Source organism: Clarias gariepinus, chromosome 8, assembly GCF_024256425.1.
Source record: "Clarias gariepinus isolate MV-2021 ecotype Netherlands chromosome 8, CGAR_prim_01v2, whole genome shotgun sequence".
NCBI classification, from domain to species: Eukaryota; Metazoa; Chordata; class Actinopteri; order Siluriformes; family Clariidae; genus Clarias; species Clarias gariepinus.
In genome coordinates, this window is record NC_071107.1 from 570002 (window position 1) to 577372 (window position 7371).

Here is a 7371-nt window from a genome sequence, read left to right on the forward strand (position 1 = left end):
GATTCCCAGTGATTTTCCCATCATTGGGGCGTTGCTGGATCCAGCAGGTGTTTCCCATTCTGTCGACCGGCGACTCGTGCTCGTTTCCCAAGGAACTGAGTCATCCATGGCGGAATCGGGTCAGCCCTGGCGGTGTGAATCATGCAAACCTCCGATCACTATAGTGGGCCTCTCCACTGGCTTATGAGGAACAGACACTTCATTTAGCTCTTTTAAACGCTAGATCAATAGCGATCAAACTGTTTATTATAAACAATTCCATAAAATCGCGTAAGTTGGATTTCATTTTTCTCTCGGAGACGTGGGTGAAACCAGGTGAGTTGACTGCATTTACTGAACTTCTGCCCCCTGATTGTTTATTTTTTAACTCCTTCGGATCTCAGGCCGTGGTGGTGGACTAGCCACAGTCTTTAAACCAGACTATCACTGCAAATTACTACCTGCAGACTTCTTCTCCAGCTTCAAGCTTTAGACCTTTGTTGTTAATTTTAAATTTCCTGTTCTCTGTGTTCTGATTTATCGCCCACCAAAATTTAACAAGGATTTTATTGAAGACTTTACTGACTTTTTAACGGATATAGCATTGAATTATGATAGATTTTAACATCCATGTCTGCTGTGAATCTAAACCTTTAGTCAATGAGTTTCTCAGTCTTGTTGATTCTTTTAACTTTTAATTCCATCAGTGAATGCCCCAACACATGTAAAGGGGCACACATTAGATCTTGTATTGTCATAAGGCTTAGATCTGTCCCACATTAAGTTATACAACACGGGTATATCTGACCATTTTGCGGTTTTATTCACTGTCACATTGCCATCGACCTGCGTTAAACCATGCGCTCCGGCTCTACGTGTGCGCACTATTAAGGCCTTGTTCACACGGGCGTTAAGTTTTTAAATAAATGAACGCACTCTGAAAGTCCTAGACGTTTATTTTGTATTTTGTGGTGGCGCTTGATTAACTTCTACATCGGCGTTGGTCTCTGTCTAACGTCAGCCTGCAGCCCAAATTGTAGTTTGTGTGTTAACCTGTAGGGGCAGTGTCGGGATCTGGATATGAAAGCCCGCTGCTTCCGGGTTCACTCTCTGACTGCACAACGTCGGATTAAAGGAAGTTTTTTTTGTGGTATATGAAGAAATGCGAAAATTTTCGCGTAAGTTTTTCAACAATTAATTTTTTTTATTTTGCCTTTTTCCGCATTTCCCTATGTATAGCATGTAGGATCATGGGATATATCCGGTCCTCCGAAGCATAAAATGAACATGAAGAAAATGCACTTGAAGCGGTTTCCTTGCATGCAACGTTTTTTTAATGCCGTGTAAGCGCGCAGATGGACAAACCCGTATGAACACTCTCATTGATTCCTATCTGTAGAAAACACTCTGCGCTCACCGGACGCTACGAATGCCAGAAAAATGCCTGATATTAACGCCCGTGTGAACAAGGCCTAACTCTTCAAATGCCGCTCGTTTCTCTCTTGCTTTTAACGACTCCGTGCACTTTACCAGTGCAGATTGTAGTAATCTAAACACTGATGAACTGCTTGAACTGTTCAACTCCACATGTTCTAACATTCTGGACTCAGTAGCTTCTATGAGAATTAAACGCTCTAAACCAGTGACTGAACCGTGGCTGAATGAGAGCAAACGTGCTCACAGGCGCTCGTGCAGGTGAGCTGAGAGAAAGTGGAAAAAGAACAATCTTCAGGTCCCACTAAACATCTTCAAAAACAGCCTTCAAGAGTATCAGAGAGCAGTTAAAACAGTGTAATCACATAACTTCTCAGAGGTGGTGTCAAACAATAGTCAAAAACCTCATGTTCTTTTTTAATACTCTGAATAGTTTAATTAATCCTTCTGATTCTGCTGTTATTGAACCTTCACCTGCACTTTGTGAACAATTTCTTCACTTTTTTAAAGATAAACTTGCAAATACCAGATGTTTACTATTTACCTCTGTTTTAGACCTTTACACCTCTTCTACTTGCCAAGCTGTTTTTCATCAGTTTTCATCACCAGTTTCTCTCTTTACCCTAAGTGAAATAATTAAGCATCTTCGACCATCTTTTTGTCCCTTTGACACCATTCCACCACGCCTTTGCAAGGATGTAATGAATTCCATCGGACCATATGTTGATGACTTAATTAATTCATCTTTAATGTCCGGTTGTGTTCCAGCTGCCTTTAAACATGCTGTAGTACAACTGCTGATCAAAAAGAGAAACCTGAATCACTCTGTTCTTTTCAACTTCAGGCCCATTTCTATGCTCCCCTTTTTATTAAAAGTTCTAGAAAAGGTTTATAATCAGTTATAGGCACACCTTGATTTTAATAGGATCCCTGAAAAATTTCAGTCTGGTTTCAAGGCACGACATAGAACTGAAACTGCTCTCATAAAAGTGTTTAATGAATTGCTTTTAGCTGCTGACTCTGGTGATTCTGCCATTCTGGTTTTATTGGACCTGACTGCAGCTTTTGACACAGTAGACCATAACATCCTTTTATCACGCCTCGAGACATGCGTTGGAATTAAAGGTTCTGTTCTTAAATGGTTCCAATCATATCTGTCAGACAGGAGTTTCTCAGTCTATCTAGGGAAGTATTCATCCACAGTGTCTTCTTTTGGCTGTGGGGTACCCCAAGGCTCCATCTTAGGTCCAATTCTCTTCTCACTGTATATGCTTTTTGGGGTCCATTTTCAGGAAGCATAAAATCGCCTTCCACTGTTTTGCTGATGATTTTCAAATCTATTTGTCTATCCCAACAAATAGTCATCCATCTATTTAGACCTTGTTGAACTGTCTCAGAGATGTTCAAACATGGATTAAGAGAAACGTTCTCACTCTAAACAAAAATAAAACAGAAATTATTGTTTTTGGAAAGTCTAATCTCCTTAGTGGTTATGACATTGTTATTGGATCGCTGGAATCTTTTTCTTATCAGTCTGGCAGAAATCTTGGGGTAATTTTAAACTCTGCCTTTAAGTTGAATGAACAGTTCAGCTCAGTTGTAAGGTCCAGCTTTTTCCAACTTCGACTTCTTAGTTAAGCACTATATCCCCCCTGAACAGTTTGAGACAGTAATTTATGCTTCCATCACGTCACGCCTTGACTACTGTAACTCGTTATACATAGGTCTCAGTCAGTCACAACTTCAACGGCTACAAGCCATTCAAAATGCAGCAGCATTCTGACTGGGAAGAGAAAACATGATCATGTTACACCCATACTGGCTTCCCTTCACTGGCTTCCTGTACATTTCAGGATCCAGTTTAAAATATCACTTCTTGTTTTTAAAAGCTTAAATAATTTGGCACCTGCTTATCTGTCGGAGCTTCAAGTTCTGTACTCCCCTTCCAGAGACTTGCGATCCTCTGATCATCATGTACTGCACATCCGCAGAACAAAGCTTAAAACCAGAGGTGGCAGAGCCTTTTTGGTAGTAGCCCCCAGCCTGTGGAACGGCCTCCCTTTGCAGTTGAGAGCCGCCCAGGATCTTAATCATTTTAAACCATGCTTAAAACACATCTGTTTTCATGTGCATTTTATTCCATTTGATTTATTAAGCTATTTTAATTTTATTTATTACTATTATTATTATTAATTGAATTTTATTTTATCCTATGGATTTCTGTCTTGTGGTTTGTAATAGAGAGCGATGAATATTAAGTAGATACCCTGTACAGTACCTGCTCATTGTTCTATTCGTGTACAGCACTTTAGTCAGCAGGAGTTGTTTTAAATGTGCTTTATAAATAAATTAGATTGATTGATTGATAAACAGTTTGTGTATCAGTAGTGGGATGCTTTATTTGATACATTTGTAGTTCTAAAATACAACTGTGAACATAGATTACATGAAAAATATAAGATACAAAGTATAACTGTTAACAGTACTATGAGGGTGAGTGAGTAAAAAATTATCTGCACTCTGGTGAATGAAAACATCCATAGAAAAGATCCCATACCTACCTATTTTCTCAAACAAATTATATAAAAAATAACTGAACCCTTTGAAAAAAATAAATAAACTCTTCACTTAGCAATTTTTTCAATTTCAAGTTATTGCACCATAAATTAAAATATGTAAGTATATCGGTGGAACTGCCAGGCAGGAGGTCTAAAGGAAGACCAACGAGGAGATTTATGGATGCAGCGAGAGAGGACATGAAAGTTTGGGTAAGAGAAAACGATGCAGAGGATAAAGTAAGATGGGGGCAAATGATTTGCTGTGGCGACCTCTAAAAGGGAACAGACGAAGACAAAAAAAAGAAGCACCACTAATTAAAAAATTCAACCTTGACCCCCTGTTAGCTGTCTAACAATAGACCAATACCACACCTTCCCTTTAATAGATATACTCCAATATCTTAAAAAAATTATGGTATGCCATATCTACATAGGAATAGCATTTATAAACTGTATCTCCAGCGCTAATGGTAAATTACAAGTTATAAATGACATCCCACTGGCATCTGATCAGAGTTGTGTTTTTTTGCTTGTGTTACTTGACCTTATTGCAGCATTTGACACAATTTATCATAGTATTCCTCTTCATGGATTAGAAAATGTAGTAGGGAACAACTCTTTTCTGGCTCAGATCTTGGTTGTTATCAGTTTGTAGGTGTTACACCTGTACCTCCACAGTCCGGGGGAATAAAATCTGGGTCTCCGGACTACTGAGCTGCAGCTTTGTCCCCCCCCTAGGGTGTGAACGTTGGTATGTCTCCCCAGCACTAATTATGTCCACCTGTGTCTCTCCCCCGTGTTTCTATTTAAGCCAGTCGAACCCGGAGAGTCACGTCGGTTCACTGTTGTCACTATGTTTGTCTGCTGCTGGTTACTAAGACAAGGCGTGTACGTGTTTCCTCCTCAGGACTGAGCAAGAGTCTGCAGGGTCGGGGGTAAGGTCTGTCAAGACAGGCACGTTTCGTCAAGGTCAAGGTTGAAACGCCAGACAGCTGGGCAAGAAGCCCTTGTGATTTGTCATTTCAGTTTGGAAACTAATCTCTTGTGTTTGTGCATGTATCCGCCTGCAGACCCAGCCTGGGGAGGCACTGAGAGAAGCACGTTTGTTTAGTTTTGTAAGGGTTAACCCCTAGAGGGCGCCAAAGCGCCCAAAGTTTGGTTTTCGTTGTGTTAATTTTGTTGTAGTTTTGTTTAGTTTGGACTTCATGTCCCAGACTGCACCTCGGTCAGGTGACATAAGGATTCACCTGAACCGAGGTAAGCTAATTAAGTTTATTATAAATAGCCTGACTGGAGCACAGTCAGGCGTCTAGCTTTAGTTACATTTAAATGATTTATGTCGGTGTTGATTTATGTGTTTTTTTGTAATAAAAACCTTTGTTGAAACGCCAGCTTGCCTCCTGCAAATATGCCACGACCACACACACACCGATTGAGGAATCGTAACAGAAAGCTAGACCGTAAAAGTGGCATAGCGGAGGTCGCTCCCCCAGATGTTTTTTGGGGTGGGCGCTATTACCATCTCGTCCGAGCTGGCGGAATGGATACAGGACAGCGAGGAGCAAGGAGAGAGGGAGCTGTTGCAGAGCTGGGAGGGCTGCAGGCTTGCCGAACCGGCGGACTGGCTGGAAGACAGCGAGGAGCAGCGAGAGACAGAGGCGCGACAAAGCTGGGAAGGCTGCAGGCTCGCCATACGGCGGACCCCATTCAGAGGTGACGCAGCGAGAGGAAACAGGGGAGGTCTGGCAGGACAGTGGCGAGGGAGAAACGGGAGATGTCTACAGGTTTTTGGCGCAGCAAAATGAGGAACGCATTAGTGACCTGCGGGAGCAGGTGGTGCAGCTCCAAAAGCTGCTCGTCCAGGTTCGGGAGAGCCAGGTTGTAGTCCCGGAGGTTCTCCCTCTTACTAATCTGGAAGACATGCTCCCTCTCCCGCCGCTGCCTGTGGCTGACGTGGAGGACTACGCGCCACCGCTGCACGGCAACACGGAGGCATTTCCTCCACCTCCGCCGCCTCTGCTCGACAAGGAGGACAACGCGCCGCTGCTGCACAGCGACGAGGACGCGTTTCCCCCACCTCCGCCGCCTCTGCCCGACATGAAGGACAACGCGCCGCAACTGCACTGCGCCGAGGACGCGTTTCCTCCACCGCTGCATGAAAGCGAGGGTGGCGAGCCGTGGAGCGACTGGGAGAGCTTCGTTCTTCCTCCGCCTCCCAGCTTTGAGGACATCGCGCCAGTTCCTCAGCCGCCGCCGGACGCAGCGAACGACGCTCCGGCTCCTCAGCCGGGCTTCGAGGACGGCCCACTGCTTCCTCCGCCTCCTGGCTTTGAGGACATCGCGCCAGCTCCGACGCCGCCGCCCAGCTCAGCGAGTGTCGCTCCAGCTTCGCCGCCACCGTCCAGCTCAGTGCACGTCGCTTCAGCTCCGCCGCCGCCGGACAGCTCAGCGCACGTCGCTTCAGCTCCGCCGCCGCCGTACAGCTCAGCGCACGTCGCTTCAGCTCCGCCGCCGCCGTACAGCTCAGCGCACGTTGCTTCAGCTCCGCCGCCGCCGAGCGTCGCTCCAGCTCCTCAGCCGCCGCCGAGCGTCGCTCTAGCTCCTCAGCCGCCGCCGAGCGTCGCTCCAGCTACTCAGCCTCGCAGGGGGCTTGGATTACGCAGGCTTGCCAGCCCTGATCGCGAGAGGGGATCGACCGCCTCAGTATTGGAGGTCCAGACTGGGACTGGGACCGCTGGGGAGGGAGTCCCGTTTTTTTGGGGGGGGGGGGGGGGGGGGGAATGTAAGGGTTAACCCCTAGAGGGCGCCAAAGCGCCCAAAGTTTGGTTTTCGTTGTGTTAATTTTGTTGTAGTTTTGTTTAGTTTGGACTTCATGTCCCAGACTGCACCTCGGTCAGGTGACATAAGGATTCACCTGAACTGAGGTAAGCTAATTAAGTTTATTATAAATAGCCTGACTGGAGCACAGTCAGGCGTCTAGCTTTAGTTACATTTATATGATTTATGTCGGTGTTGATTTATGTGTTTTTTGTAATAAAAACCTTTGTTGAAACGCCAGCTCGCCTCCTGCAAATATGCCACGACCACACACACACCGATTGAGGAATCGTAACAAGTTTATTTTGATTTCAACTTCTGTGTGTTTTTTCTGTCAGTTTTTTTGTGAAAATATTTTGACTTTATAGAGAAGAGACATTTTAAAATAAAAAGATAGCTGAAAAAGCTGTATCTCTACAATTCCTGCGTTTGCGTCCTTTAAATCTACAGCAACATGACGGTAGACATAAATGGTGGCTATTCTGCTACTAAAATTAAGTTTGGTGTTCCACAGGGTTCAATTTTGGGCCCATTGCTAAAAAAAAAATAGGGGATAGCAGTGCATTGTACAAAGTATATTGAA